This window comes from Heterodontus francisci, chromosome 11, assembly GCF_036365525.1.
Source record: "Heterodontus francisci isolate sHetFra1 chromosome 11, sHetFra1.hap1, whole genome shotgun sequence".
Taxonomy (NCBI): Eukaryota; Metazoa; Chordata; class Chondrichthyes; order Heterodontiformes; family Heterodontidae; genus Heterodontus; species Heterodontus francisci.
This window is the reverse complement of record NC_090381.1, coordinates 64,773,855-64,788,038: the sequence shown is the minus strand read 5'-3', so window position 1 is coordinate 64,788,038 and position 14,184 is coordinate 64,773,855.

The following is a 14,184-nucleotide window of genomic DNA, read 5'->3' as shown; positions in this document are numbered from 1 at the left end:
TTGAACAGAGGCCCAACCAGTTCCCATCCACCAACTCTCTTTGCCTGGTTGAACTTGTTCTCACATTGAACAACTTCTCCTTCAACTTTCTCCAAATAAAAGGTGTTGCTATGGATACCCGCATGGGTCCTAGTTATGCCTGTCTTTTTGTGGGGTATGTCGAACATTCCTTGTTCCAGTCCTACTCAGGCCCCCTTCCCTAGTTCCATGATAATTATATCGGTGCCTCTTCCTGTTCTCGCCCCGAACTGGAAAACTTCAACTTTGCTTCCCACTTCCACCCTTCTCTCACCTTCACATGTCCATCTTTGACACTTCCCTTCCTTGACTTCTTAGTCTCCATCTCTCGGGATAGGTTGTCCACTAGTATTTATTATAAGCCCACCGACTCCCACAGCAGGGACGACACTTCCTCACACCCAGCCTCTTGTAAGGATTCCATTTCACTCTCCCAGTTCCTCCGTCTCTGATGCATCTGTTCCGATGATGCAACCTTCCACAACAGCGCCTCTGATACGTCTTCCTTTTTCCTCAACTGAGGAATCCCCCGCACTGTGGTTGACAAGGCCCTCGACCGTGTCTGATGCATTTCCCGCACTTGTGCCCTCACCCCTTCCCCTCCCTTCCAGAACTGTGACAGGGTTCCCCTTGTCCTCAGTTTCTACCCCACTTTCCACATCCAAAGGATCATCCTACGCCAATTCCGCCACCTCCAGCATGATGCCACCACCAAACACATCTTCCCCTCCCCTCCCCTGTCAGCATTCCGAAAGGATCGTTCCCTCTGCGACACCCTGGTCCACTCCTCCATCACCCCCGCCACTGCTTCCCTTTCCCACGGTACTTTCCCAGCAATCGCAGGAGGTGTAATACTTGCCCTTTTAGCTCCTCACCATCCAAGGCACCAAACATTTCTTCCAGGTAAAGCAGTGATTTACTTGAACTTCTTTCAGTTTAGTATACTTTATTCCCTGCTCACAGCGTGGTCTCTACACTGGGGAGACCAAACGCAGATTGGGTGACTGCTTTGCAGAACACCTCCGCTCGGTCTGCAAGCGTGATCCCGAACTTCCGGTTACTTGCCAATTTAAATTTTCACTCTGCTTTCATGCCCACATTTCTGGATTCAGCGTGCTGCAGTGTTCCAGTGAACATCAATGCAAGCTTGAGGAACAGCATCTCATTTTCTGAATAGGCACTTTACATCCTTCTGGATTCTATTGAGTTCAACAATTTCAGGCCATGAGCCCCATTTTTTTGTTTTTGTTTTTATTTGTATTTTTATATATTTTAAAATTTTATTTAATTATTTTTTTACCCATGTGTTAGTCCTAAACTTATTTTTCATGTTTTTTGCTTTCGTACAGACCTGTTCATTATTCTGCCATTAGCACTCTATCTGGACTCATGCTTTGTCTTTTGCTACAACTATTTAGCACTCCATTTGCATTCTCTTCCATGACATCTGCCATTTAACCTCTCCCCCCTCCATCCTATCACAGTCCTTCCTTCTTGTTCTCCCCCCCCCCCCCCCCCCCCCCCCCCACTCTGTTTCTCTCTACACAGATGTCGCCAGATCTGCTGAGTATTTCTGGCACTTTCTGTTCTCATTTCAGAGTTTTCTGAAGACTGGGCGAGAGTGCTAGCGCCACCTTTCTCTCCTGGCTCAGAAACCCTAGGGAGCTGACTTAAATTTTTCAGCCTAATTTTCAAATTGCTGCATATGCTCCTCTACAACTAAGAAAATAGAAAAAAAGTAGAAAATGTACAGCACAGGAGACCATTCAGCCCGTTGTGTCTGTGCTAACTGAAAAAGAGCTACCAGCCTAATCCTACTTTCCAGCACTTGTTCCTTAGCCTTGTAGGTTATAAGCACTGAGAAAGTATATATAAGTATTTTTTAAATGCAACAAGGGTTTCTACCTCTCTCATCCTGTCTACCCTACCACCCTCTGGGTGAAAAATGTTCTCTACTCCCCTCTAATCATTCTGCCTATTACTTTAAATTTATGACCCTGGGAATAAGTCCTTCAATTCTACCTAGGTGCCACAATTTTATGGACCTCAAATAAGTCTCCCCTTAGCTTCTTCTGTTCCAAAGAAAATAAACCCAACCTATCCAATCTTTCCCCCTAGCTAATATTCTCACTTCTTGGTTAACATCCTCGAAAATCTCCCCTGTATCCTCTCTATTGCGATCACGTCCTTCCTGTACTGTGACCAGACTGTGTACACAGTACTGTAGCTGTGGCCTAACTAGTGTTTTATACAGTTCGAGCATAACCTCCCTGCCTTTATATTCTGTCTCGACTAATAATGGAAAGTATCTTGTGTGCCTTATTTAACCACCTAATCTGCCTGTCTAGTTATCTTCAGGGATCTGTGGATATGCACTCCAAGGTCCCTCTGTCCCTCTACAGTTCTCAGGAACCTACCATTTATTGGATATTCCCATGCCTTGTTTGCCCTCCATATATGTATTACCTCACGCTTCCCTGGATTTAATTCCATTTGCCACTTTTCTGCCCACCTGAGCAGTCCATAGATATCATCCTACTGTCTGCTTCTGATCAAACACATAACCAATTTTTATATTATCTGTAAACCTATTAATTGTGCCCCCTACATTTTAAGTCTAAATAATTGATACATATTTTATGTATATATTATCTTTCTTTGGCCTCCTTGTCTCGAGAGACAATGGGTAAGCGCCTGGAGGTGGTCAGTGGTTTGTGAAGCAGCGCCTGAAGTGGCTATAAAGGCCAATTCTAGAGTGACAGGCTCTTCCGCAGGTGCTGCAGAGAAATTTGTTTGTCGGGGCTGTTACACAGTTGGCTCTCCCCTTGCGCCTCTGTCTTTTTTCCTGCCAACTACTAAGTCTCTTCGACCCGCCACACTTTAGCCCCGTCTTTATGGCTGCCCGCCAGCTCTGGCGAATGCTGGCAACTGACTCCCATGACTTGTGATCAATGTCACAGGATTTCATGTCGCTTTTGCAGACGTCTTTAAAGCGGAGACATGGACAGCCGGTGGGTCTGATACCAGTGGCGAGCTAGCTGTACAATGTGTCTTTGGGGATCCTGCCATCTTCCATGCGGCTCACATGGCCAAGCCATCTCAAGCGCCGCTGACTCAGTAGTATGTATAAGCTGGGGATGTTGGCCGCGTCGAGGACTTCTGTGTTGGAGATACGGTCCTGCCACCTGATGCCAAGTATTCTCCGGAGGCAGCGAAGATGGAATGAATTGAGACGTCGCTCTTGGCTGACATACGTTGTCCAGGCCTCGCTGCCATAGAGCAAGGTACTGAGGACACAGGCCTGATACACTCGGACTTTTGTGTTCCGTGTCAGTGCGCCATTTTCCCACACTCTTGGCCAGTCTGGACATAGCAGTGGAAGCCTTTCCCATGCGCTTGTTGATTTCTGCATCTACAGACAGGTTACTGGTGATAGTTGAGCCTAGGTAGGTGAACTCTTGAACCACTTCCAGAGCGTGGTCGCCAATATTGATGGATGGAGCATTTCTGACGTCCTGCCCCATGATGTTCGTTTTCTTGAGGCTGATGGTTTTTAATAAATTTTAATGTATGTTGCTTAATTACTGTGATTGAGGATTACATTTTTTTATTGTGAATATCAGTTACAATATGGAGCCTATATTTTCTGAAGAATGTTCTGCTTGTTACTGTAACCAAATACATTAGTTTTTAATCTAGTCTTACTAGACTGAATACGTTTCTTTATATGAGCTCTAAATTAAAGTCACAAGATCAACCCTGGAACAAATTGGTTGTGACTTCTACTAAAATTCAAATTACAACTTTATTCACCCAGGCAATACTAAACATTCCTCCACCAACACCTTTATAAGTGACTTTTTGTTTTATGTATTGGAATTTTACCTGAATTTACGTATTGGTTTGCTGTACATTTATTTACAAAGACTTTGCGGAAACGTGTTACCATGGGTCTGTTGGCACAATTTTATCCATTGGTGTAGTAGTATATGCTTCAGGGTATTTTTCTGATGGTGGAAATGTGTTCATTTTCAAAATAAGGCGATGAAGAGGAATTTCTTCTCTCAGGGTGTCGTTAATCTTTGGAACTCTCTTTCCCAGAGAGCAGTGGAGGCTGCGTTACGTCAATTAAGTAAATGCGTAAATCAAGGTAAAATTCCAATAAAGAAAACAAAAAGCCATTTATAAAAATGGTTGGCATGAACTGAGTGTATAATGTTTACTGTTTTACACAGCAAGTAACTTAAGATTTGCAAAAGAGCTTGAGACTTTTTAAAAAATCATAACATATTTAAAGGTTACTACTTTGTGTACCTAAATCCAATATAAATTACTTGAACTTGTGGATGATATCAAACTAGAAGGGGCATCAAATGTGGTGAGGCAACTCAGGAGCTCCAAACTGAGTAAGACAAAATATCTAGTGGGCAAAACAATGACAAATGAAATGTACGATGGAGAAATGTAAAGTACTGCATATAGAAAGAAAAACTGGGCAACATGAGTACTCCATAACTGGTGTTGAAATAACGAACAATGAAACTGAAGGAGTTCTATGATCTTAGTGGACTTTCCATACAGCATATCCAACCATTGCGGGATAGTAATCAACAAAGCACAGAAAATTGCTGAACCAAATAGCTAAAACAATACAAGTCAGAGGAGGCCATTCTCAAAACATTTCTGGTCACTGAGATATATTTAAGCTCTGAAGGCAATTTGGAGAAGAATGTGTCTGGTCCCTGGCATCAGAGGACTGACGTACGAGGAAAGATTGGAGAAAATTGGCTTTTTAATCTTTGAAAGCAGGTGACTGAAAGGTGATCTTATAGAAATATGTAAGACAGTAAATGGCATGGAAAAGATAGATCTGAAAAATTACTTTGAACTATGCTGTGACATTAGGAAAAATATACATGTTTAAACTCGTAAATCAGGACTTTGCACCTAATCTCAAATGACACCAGTGCGATTACTGAGGGACTGCTGCTTTCTCAAAGGTGCTGTCAGTCAGATTAGACATTTATTGTGTAAAAAGCTGCTAATATATGAAATAATGAGAAAATGGACTTCCTAAAAAGACCACTTTGTAAGTAGGATAATAGGACATATTACAAAATGGAGAATTGCTCAACTTAACTATCATAACATGGTGCTATGTTTTTCAAACTTAAAAGTGAAGACTGGGAGCTTTGGTTGTTCTCAAACAAGTTTAGAACAAGGATGTTTCTGGCAGCAAAAAAACATGTTTAAATTCTGATATGTAGAGAGTGACCATCTGCACTCAAAAAGAAATGGAAATAACGAACTACTGAATAGCAATAAGTAAAAAGACCTTGAGGGTGGTTAAAAATAAGATAAAAGAGAAAAGTGGTCATATACTCGTGGGTATAAACGTAGGTAGGAACAGACATAGGGAGTTCTGAAGCTATATTGTCTCTGTTCTGTGGAACTGGGTAACTATGCCCTTTCTGTATTTTACAGTGCCACTAATAAAGTTATAAACAATTTGTTATATCGAGACTGATTATAAGTGTCTGCAACCATAAGACTACTATCATTAGAGTCAACAGTGTACAGTGTATACTCACACACTCAACTCTCCAAAATAAATCATCCAATCAAAAAAAAATCAGATCATTCCAGAGAAGTTTCCTCAGGAAAGGAATGCAATCCTGGATCCCTGATGATATACTATCACTGCATTGCTGATCAATATGCGTTGTCTATGCCCAACCCACCACCCTTTGATGTATGTTCAGAGCCATCATCTGTATCCCCACTTTGGCAAAAGCGGCTGTGATGGTTTGAAGGTGTGATGGCAGGTTTCGCAATCACAGATGACACATAGAAAAAGGCCTTACTTCTACACCACGGAGGTGAAGAATTAGTAGATATCTTTGAGACACTGAAGCCTGAGCAAAATGACTATGACTCAGCAAAAAATGCACTAATGATCTACTTTATGCCCAAGAAAGAAAACATGTATGAGACAATTGTGTTCCAACACTAAGCAAGAAGCAAATGAGACAATTGACCAATATTGCACACAATTGAAGCAACTAGCAACCAAATGTGACTTTGGTGATGTTGAACATGTCAAACGGGAAATCAGAGCACAAATAATCGAAGGCTGTCTCTCTAGTCAACTACGCCAACAAGCACTCGAGAAAAACAGGAAACTGCCAGAGCTGTTGGAATTCGCAAGATCACTATCGCTCTCACAATCCAGAGCTACTGAAGTTGAGTCTGCTAGCAGTAACTACTACACTCCAAGTGAGCATTCCAACTCCTGTCAACACGATTCATCACTCACGTGCCAGGAAACCACCTGCAAAGCAACAACAACTGTCTCGCAAACAGTTGCAACTTATTCAAAGAATGTTTCCACTGTGGCGGTGCTTACCCACACTGGACAGTGTCTTGCTACTGGTAAACAGTGCAAAGCTTGTGGAAAACCCAACCACTTTGCTCAAGTTTGTTGCTTATCAGCAAAGTTGACTATGAAGACCAATACCAACAGAAGGGTGCCACATATGTGTACCACAGCAAAAAGGCAAGAGAATGTGGCCAACGTAAAGGTGGATGACCCTGAATATATTTTTGTCCTCTCAGACACAGCAAACAGCCACATGTGACAGTGACCATTGACTGCTTGGACATAGATGCTCTCATAGACACAGGAGCGTCTGTCAATGTCATGGAAGACAAAACATTCAACCAAATTCAGGATTGCCCCATTCTCTGCAAACCAGGAAATACAAAAATTTTCCCTTATAACAGTGACAAACCACTGAAAATCCTCAGGACTTTTGAAATTTCAGACTCATTCAAAGACACTAGGACAAATACTCTTATCTGGAGAATATGACACACTTATCAGTTTCCACACAGCAACCGATCTGTACATGATTGCAGTCACATATGTGATTCCTTCGCATAACAAAAACATTCTTGAACTGTATGCTGATCACTTCACTGGTATCGACAAGTTGAAAGGTGTTACAGGCAAGCTGCATGTAGATCCTAATGTGCCCCCAATTGCACATCAACAGTGACAAGTACGATTTCATGTCAGGAAATAGACAGAGAAGGAACTTCAATGCCTACTTGACCTTGACATTATTGAGAAAGTTGGGGATCAGCCTACCCCTTGGGTTTCATCCATATAAGTCGTCAAGAAACCCAAGAGCGAGAACCATATTAGAATCTGCGGTGATAGGCAATCACCAAACCAAGTCATACAATGAGAAAGACACTTGACATTAACAATCGATGACATCATAGAGAAACAGTGAATGGTGCTAAACACTTTGCTAAATGTGACCTCAATGCAGGCGATCATCAAATTGAGCTTGCAGAAAAATCAAGATATCTTACTGTATTCTCCACTCACATTGGTCTTTTCTAATACAAGAGGCTCAATTTTAGAATCAACTCAGCAGCTGAGGTATTTCAGCACTTGATTCAATCTGCCCTTCAAGGACTTGAAGGCACGCTAAACATCACTGATGTCATCTATGGCCGCACCAAAAAGGCACCTACATACATGTCTGCAACGTCTCTGAGAATGTAACCTCACTGTGAACAAAGACAAGTGCTTGATTAATGAAAGCAGATTTGCATTCTTTGGTCATGTGTTCAGTGGTGAAGGTGTATCCACAGAAAGTTGAAGCCAATACAAACACTGCAGATCCTACAAACGTGCAAGACGTCTGCTAGGACTCGTTACGTACTGTAGTTGCTTCATTCCTGACCTTGCTATGCTTTCTGCCCCCCTACGTGATCTGACAAAAGAGACCACCAATTGGGAATGGACTAACCCGCACCAACAGGTGGTACACCAGATCAAGTAACGTTTGTCAGCAAGTTGCACAATTGCCTATTTCGACCCTGAGAAAACCACCCAGCTAGTTGTGGATGCAAGCCCGGTTGGCTTAGGTACAGTTCTCATACAGAACGACAAGACAGGTAACCCATCAATCGTTGCAATGGCAAGCAGATCACTAACACCTGTAGAGAAACATTATTCACAGAAAGAAGCACTGTCAATCACATGTGGAATATTACACTTCCATCTCTACTAATATGAAGTGATAAGTGATCATACACCACCAGAGAGCTTGTTCAACAATTCACATAGCAAACCATTCACTTGAATACAACGTTGGATACTCAAACTACAAGAGTATGAGTTCCATGTTGAGTATAAGCCAGGCCAGCTCAACCCAGCGGACTATCTTTTGCGACATCTGCTGCCGACAGTCGGTCCTACTAGTCATGAGGAAAGGGTTGCCGAGCAACATCATAACTACATAAACATAAGTGCAGTGCTAAAGTCGCTCAAACTAGTGGACATCAAAGCAGCAACAAAACAAGATGAGGCTTTGCAACTATCTATGAAGGCTATGGAATCACAAAATTGGACAGATGTGATCGAGAAAGTGCCTACAAACAAAATTACTCACACATTACAAGGTCTTCACAATGTTTGAAATGAGCTCACCATTACAATCCATCAGATCTCTTATTATGCAACAACTGTATTGTCATTTCAGACTCATTGAGGGAATGTGTTGTCAATATAGCACATAAAGGACAACAGGGAATTGTCAAAACCAAACAACACCTTAGGGAAAAGGTATGGCTCCCAGGAATTGAACGTATAGTAGAGCACAAAATCAATCAGTGGTTGCCATGTCAAGCAACCACAATGTTAAATTTTCTTAATCCTCTCAAGATGTCAAAACTACCTCCAGGACCATGGATTGAAGTTAATGTTGCCTTCACAGATTTCCCACAGGTGAACACCCACTTGTCACTGGAAACTACAGCAGATTCCCAATCGTGGAATTAGTTCTGTCAACTTCAACAAAAGCAGTCAGTCCAAAGCTTGATCAGATCCTTACCTTGTTTGGAATCCCTCAAACAGTAAGAAGTAATAATGGACCCCCATTCAACAGCGATGAGTTCAGCAAATTGACGAACTACCTAGGGTTCACTCATTGGAAAATTATACCCCATTGGCTAAAAGCTAATGGAAATGTAGAAAGATTTATGCAAACCTTGACAAAAGTGATACATACAGCTAAAGCTGAGAAGTCATGGAAGCAAGAGCTATATCACTTTATTCATAATGTTACGACCGAGGCGGGAGTAATGCATTGTCAATTCAGTCCCATTACTCCACAGTTCATAGCATATTATTAAAGTTTTCCCACCTACTGGAAATTAGCCAAATTAAACACATTAACCCCCAGAATAAAACAGACCAAACCAGGTATCTTTAAACAACAAATTAACTAGTTATTAATAAACTAAATCTTAAACAATATTGAGATAAATCTATGTCTAAAGACCTTATAACTTCTTATTTATCCTAACCTTCATACACATACATTCAAAACCAACAGTTAACCGTTTTCAATAAAATTAGAGCTGCTCCTTAGGAATAAATAAAAACTGGGTTGTAAGTCTTTGTGGTTATGTTCCAGGTTTGGTGAGGTGCCCCAGAGCTGAACATTCAGATGTCACTCAAAGTCTCCAGGCAAATTCGATGAACAGTCTTTCATGGATAGGCATTCAAAGCACTTTGGTTGCAGCAGGTGTCACACAGTTCTTTCAACAAGGAGTATAACAACAGGTCTATTTGGATTTTTAAATTGGCAGTCAATCAGTAGAAACCTTATTGAGAATTCCAGAACTCCTAGAAACAGAAAAAAGGCAATGGAAAATCACTCCTGAGGCAAAGACTTCTTAGAGATTGGAAGTAAAAAGGAATTTGCTACCTCCAACAATACAAAGATTTCCTTTCTGGGGATTTTTTCCCTCCTTAGGCAATACACAGCCTGTATATCAATGTAGATTTTTCTACTAAGTGACAGAGATTCTTCCTTCAGTGAGCACACTTCACTGGTCTCCAGATCAAACTGGTCTAGCCAGTCTTTGCACACAGTTAACTAACACAGTACAGCAGGTGGCTTCTCTCTCCTGCTGTTGCCTAGGAAACAGGCTTGCTGCTTGCACACATTGTTCCCAGAGAGAGAGAGCAACTCTCCATCTTAAAGGTACACTGCCCCTCCTTAGTTTTAAAACAGATGGAAAAAAACCTACACTTCCATGACAGTAATTACAGAGTGACTCCTCACTCAACTAATGGAAAACTCCAGCTACACTCATCTTTGCACATCTTGTGTCTGCACACATCTACCTGAGCTCCCCTGCGAAACTAATGATCAATATGTACCTGAATGCAACCGAGAACAGAAGGATCAAATGAAAGTAAATGCAGGGAGAAACATGAAATTTAGAGCTACACCGCTTAAGCCAGGAGATAAAGTACTTGTGAAATGTGCTGATCCTGTTGAAAAACGAACAACTCTTTATGACATCCAACCATTTGTTGTGACCAACATAAAAGGATCAATGATCACTGCTAAATGCGGTTCACAAATCATCACAAGCAACGCGTCATTCTTCAAAGCACTGAAAACTCCACTCGCAGACATTGAATCTGATTCTGACATCAACACCTCAGATGAAGATCATGAGTCAAATGAGACCGCACCTGATGTCAGACGATATCCTACTCGTGAGAGAAAACACCCACCATACTTAAGTGACTACATTATAAAGTGAACTATTTATGTATAAGTTTATTGCTTACACATTTGGAAACAAAGCATTGAAACATGCCATGTCTCTCATTTACTAAGAAGGGGAAGGATGTTGTGTTTTGAGAATTGCATTGTATATATTGTTCACTTGAGGCAACCATGCACATATGAACCAGCAGAGGGAGCTGAAAGTGAAAGTAAAACAGAATAAAGAAGACTCCATTGTGTTCAACATCATGCTGTCTCCGTCTCTGCCTCATATTTCTTACTAAACTCAGCTAAACCTCAGTCCAGTCCCGAGAAATCACAAATTTGGAAAATTTCAGGACTATATGTTGCAATTCCTACATTACAACACTGACTATTCTTCAAAAGTTCTTAATTGACTGTAAGGTGCTTTGGGACACTTTGAGGTCATGAAAGCCGCTATATAAAGGCAAATTCTTTCTTTACCATACAATGCAAAGCCTTTAGACGCCACGTCAGTGGGGAGTTACTTCATCTTTTCAAATGTATTGACCCAGCGGTTTGATAGAACTGAATGGCTTGCTAGGCCATGTCAAAGGGCATTTAAGATTCAACCACGTTGCTGTGGGTCTGGAGTCACATGTAGGCCAGACCAGGTAAGAGCGACAGATTTCCTTCCCTAAAGCACATTAGTGAACCTGGGTCGTTGGTCAGAAGTCTGGAACTCCCTTCCTAACAGCACTTTTGGTGTACCCACATCCCAAGGACTGCAGCGGTTCCAGAAGGCAGCTCACCACAACCTTCTCAAGGGCAATTAGGGATAGGCAATAAATGCTGGCCTAGTCAGCGATGCCCATATCCCATGAATAAATAACAAAAAAGTATTACTTAGACAGCAGCTGCTCAAACTCAACTCTTGGAATGTTGCATAGAAATAATGCTGATTGTGCAATAATTTAAATAATTACTATGGTACAATAAAGTTTTCCAATTCTATTGTTAATGAATATAATCAAGCTTAGATCTAAAACTTTACTGCTGGAGAATGAAGAGGGAGCAAAGTAATTTTTCTAGGATTTTGCTGGTATGCTCATTATTAATGTTATTCAGGAAACCAAACAACCCAGGGGTCTATTAGCAAGTGTCCAGATGATACCGAGTGGTTACAGTGGTTTAAAACACCACCCTTTCACCTCTAGGAACGGAGTTCAAATCTGACCTAGACTGATGGGGTGAAATCCCCTTTCTCCAGGATATAAGGATGAGTTATGAAATGAATATGTCAAACCTCAATGTAGTTCCTTCTGGATGCAGGGAATTGAGAATTTTCTTGAAATGCGAACAAACAACAAACTGAAATTGCTAAGAAACCCCATTGCTACAACCTACTAGTACTGCAACCACTGAAAAGGCAGTATTAACAGTTTATCCCTGGATTCCAATTCCAAGTATCATGATCATTAACTCATTTACTTCATGTGGCCATTATAACATTACTTGCTATAGCCCAAAGCACCATCTGGTTTCTTTCTGCAATTTAGACTAATTTTCTTTTTATATTCTGCCCACGCTCAAATGCTTTCTTAATTGCAATGCACATATATTAAAAATTGCACAATTCTATTCCTTTTGATATTAACTGCTTTTGGAATACTGTCTCCATCATCTGAGGGACCTATCTCTCTAACTGAAATTAATTTAACAAAACAAGATCCTGGACACAATGCTGAATTGTTGCAGGGAACAATTCGGTAAAGAACCTGTGTCAGGAGGCATACTAATATTTGATATTAAGTAAATACCAGGAGATGGTAGAGCAGATCAGAGCCTGAGAATACCTTGACAACAGTGAGCATAATATAAGAACATGTACAGTGGGAGTAGGCCATGCAACTCCTTGAATAAGACCATGGCTACTCTTCCACATCAATTCCACTTTCCCATCCTATCCTATCCCTTAATTCCCTTAGAGTCCAAAATATAATCAATCTCAGCCTTGAATATATTTGAAAACTGAGCATCCACAGCCCTCTGGGGTAGAAAACCCTTGAAGAGAAGAAATTCCTTTTCATAGTCCTAAATGGTCACCCCCTTATTCTGAGACCATGCCCCAACTTTGAGACTCTCAACATCTACCCTGTTAAGCCCTCTCAGAATCTTAAATGTTTCATTGAGATCAGCTCTCTCTAAACTCCAAAGAATATGGGCCCATTCTACTCAATTTTTTGTCATAGGACAACACTCTTATCCCAGGAATCAATCCAGTGAAACTTCATTGCACCCCTCTAAGGCAATTGTATCCTTCCTTAGGTACAGAGACCAAAACTGTACACAGTACTCCACGTGTGGTCTCATCAAAGTCCTGCACAAATGTAGCAAGACTTCCTTATTCTTGAGCTCCAACCCCTTGCAATAAAAGCCAACATACCATTTTCTTTCCTAATTGCATGTTAACTTCCTGTGTCTCATGTTCAAGGAGATGTGGTGATATGGTGGAGTTTAAGATTAGGCTCATGATGGAAAAGAGAATCTGTATAATAGAAACATATAGAAAGGCAGATATTGAGGGAATAAGGGTGAGCTAAGGAGAATTAACTGGAAAGCACTATTAGAAGCGAATAGCATGGAAACAAAATGGATCCTGTTGAGGAATATTATACACAGAGTACAGACGGAGACACACCACCAGAGAAGGATAACAGAGGGAAAAGACCGTTGTGGGCAATAATGGAAGGTGATGTGATAGCAAGTGACCAAGGGAGAGTAAATATACTAAATTAATTATTCCTTTAGTTCATTCACCATTCTCTCTGTAGCCTTATATTTTGGGAACAATCCCTCTTAAACCTGCATTACTTCCATTGTTGCCAAGATTACTTCCATTTGTTCTCCGATACCCTTCTCTGTGCTCAGAGAGGAGATTATGGGCAATGTCCTCAGCATGGTAATACAGGACACAAATTTAAGTTAATCACAAAAAGGAATTAGTGGGAGATTAGAAAAGATTTCTTTATATGGATTGCTATTAAATGTGGATGCAGAAGTAGGAAGTGGGAAATGGTGTCTGGAGGTGTGTCTAAGCATTTCCAATGGAAGAGGGGCCGAGGTCCCAAAACCTTCAGCGAATCTGTACTGTACTGGGAATGCTGATGATTCCCGACATGTGCCAATGTTTTTTATAAATTGATTCTGATTAGAAGTTGAAATTCCAGCCAGCTGTTCTGGAACAATAAATCTAGTGATTAATTAAGTATGGTTAAAAACCTCTCCAAAATATATAAAAACAAAATCCAAATAACTAAAGCAGAATTTGATGAATAAATAAAATAATTCTTATCTGGCCTGGAACCCCTTGTTACCCAGCTTTCCTGGCATTTTTGTAATCATGTCAACATTTGAACAAGATGGAGCATTTGCCCTTTTAAATTAGTTTAAAATTGTTACAAAACTCTAGGAGAATAACATCATTGTGTATCTATTGGGACTAAACAGTTGACCATCTGAAGCAAGCTGTTGGTTGTAAATTTTGACACCATGTCTGTATTTTCCTCCATTTGGCTGCTTGTTTTCAGGTTTTTCTGGG